Source organism: Gossypium arboreum, chromosome 5 (assembly GCF_025698485.1).
Source record: "Gossypium arboreum isolate Shixiya-1 chromosome 5, ASM2569848v2, whole genome shotgun sequence".
Classification (NCBI taxonomy): Eukaryota; Viridiplantae; Streptophyta; class Magnoliopsida; order Malvales; family Malvaceae; genus Gossypium; species Gossypium arboreum.
Window position 1 is genome coordinate 71,799,439 of NC_069074.1, and position 2,646 is coordinate 71,802,084.

Consider the following 2,646-nt stretch of genomic DNA (forward strand, 5'->3'; position numbering starts at 1 on the left):
GAGAAAGTACGATGATAATAGAAATAGTAGAGTTCCCGTTCGAACCTAGAAAATATATCGAATATTCATGCCGTGGCATATGGGTTATTGTGGGCTAGTGTAAGACGTGTCCGGGACATGCATCAGCCACATTATGAGAGCCAGTGTAAGACCATGTCTGGGACATGGCATCGGCATCAAGACAAGTGCTAGTGTAAGACATGTCTGGGACATGCATCGGCCTCGAGACATAAGTCAGTGTAAGACATGTCTGGGATATGCATCGGCTATGGGATGATAGTCAGGGTAAGACCATGTCTGGGACATGGGATCGACATGAGACATGAGCTAGTGTAAGACCGTGTCTAGGACATGGCGTCAGCACCTTACCCACATTTGAGGCTTAATGAATATCCGGTAGTGTTCTGAATGGTTCAACGGTGAGTATTATGACTTTAAGTTAATGAGCATGGTATAACCCTATTGTGAGTTGTACAGGTACCTATTTGAAATGTATGAGATGTAAACTTGATATATGCTATGAGATTTATATGGATAGTGATGAGTAAGTTATGCTTGCGCCTACTTTTGTGTTATGAGCATGTTAATGAATAGTAAAATCGTTGTTGTGTATTTATTTATATGCAACTTACTAAGCTTTATGCTTACTCCCTCTCCTTTCCTTTTTTTCTTATAGTGTCGCCTATCTAGCTCAAGAATCAACGGAAGTTAGAGATATTGATCAATCGAAGCATTCGATATAGTTTGATTCATATTTTTGAATATGGCATGTATAGGGAACTAGTCTTATGTTTCGTGTTAATATTAACTTGGCCAAATGTGTTGGCTTGGGATAAATCCCTTATTTTGTATTAAGCCCAAAATGATGGCTAATGTTCATTTTGATTTGTATGAAATGAAGTTATTTTCATGGTTGAGTAAAATGCGCAAATGGAATGTTGTCTATTGTGGATGATGTAGTTGCTTGAGTTAGTCTTATATTGGATTTGGTGGTTATTGTGTAGGTTGTGTAAGTAAGGGTGGCAAAGAGGCTTCGTAAATAGCCTTATATTGTCCACACAGGCATGTGTCTAGGCCGTGCGTGACACACGGCCAGCCCTATGGGCGTGTTGTCCAGCCGTGTGTCCCCTGCATGTAAAAATTTCAAGTCAGTATGCATGGTAATAAACACACGGGCAGAGACACGGCCATGTGTCTCAGCCGTGTAAAGGACAGCCTAGCACACGAGTGTGTGCCTTGGCTGTGTGACATTTTGGGGTTGCTAATGTCAAAAACAAAATCTCCATGTTTTTGTACAAGGGCGTGTCATGGCCGTGTGAAGGAAACAGGCCAGGCACACGGGCGTGTGCTAAGCCATGTGAAAACCCTTGTAGGTGTGCATTTAAAATAAATTCCACACGAGTGGAGGAAACAGGCGTGTCCCTATATTTCTTAGGCTGTGTGAGCCACACGGGCAATCAACACGACCATGTTGAATTGTCCATATGGGCATGTGCCCCTTTCACACGGGCGTGTGTCCCTATGTCAAGTGACATTTTTCTATAGTGGGCAAAAGTACCCGAGTTGGTTTCGAGTGATTCCCGATGTGTGTTTTGGGCCTCGAAGGCCCATATTAAGGATATTCTGATAAGTTTGAGAAAGTTTTAAATTTTTCCAAGTCTTGGAGACTCAGAAATGGTTGTAAGCACGAGTTTAAGTAAGGTAACGCCTCGTATTCCGTCACGGTGTAGGATATCGGTATGGGCTGTTACAATATACCTTTTAAAAGTTGGGTGACTAAAAGTTTACCCTTATTTTTAATAAAATATTTAATAATTTTATATATTTTTAATTTATTAAAATTTTATATATAGAGATTTTAACAAATTTTTTAATGTTTACATTATAGCATAACGTATAAAAATAGCATAATATAGCCTCTCCCGACCATACAAGTGCACGGCGAGCCCATGCAAAAGGTTTGGTTAAGATATGCCAGATTCCACCAAATATACAAATGGAACCTAACCATACATGTCCTCCAATTATATCTTCCAAATCGTCCACACTAACAATCCACCTTTCGCCTTCAAAGGGCGATTTTAATAAATAACCAAATATAACACTTAGGCTAAGAGTCAAGTTGGTAATTTTCTTACATCTCCCCTCCGGAACCCGGTATCGTATACGCCCCAAAATAAATAGCCTTGAATACTAGAAGAAAAGCACCTATACCTAGCAAAATTAAGTGAATACCCAAAATTGTGGTCATTTTATTTCTATCTTTCCATACATAACCGAAAAATGGAAAAGATTCTTCAAGAGTTTCAGTCCCGTAAGTGCATGATAAATACCGCCAAAGCCCAATACAACAAAGGAAATTAAGTGAAGAACTCCAGATACAAAGTATGGAAAGGTGTCTATAACTTCTCATTGGGACCTACCCCCACCTAGAGTAGCTAAGTGGGAAGTAAAATTAATCCTTGTTCGTACATGGGTTTTTCGGGACAAAATGAGCCACTTCAAATAGGGTCATTGCTCCACCCAGAATCGATTAATCTCGCATGGGCTACATGAGCCCCAATAGTTTACGAGATAAATTGATAAGCGGGCATTCTGGCCCACCAAGCGAAATCGGTGGTTTCTTGGTCACGACCAGCTAAACCT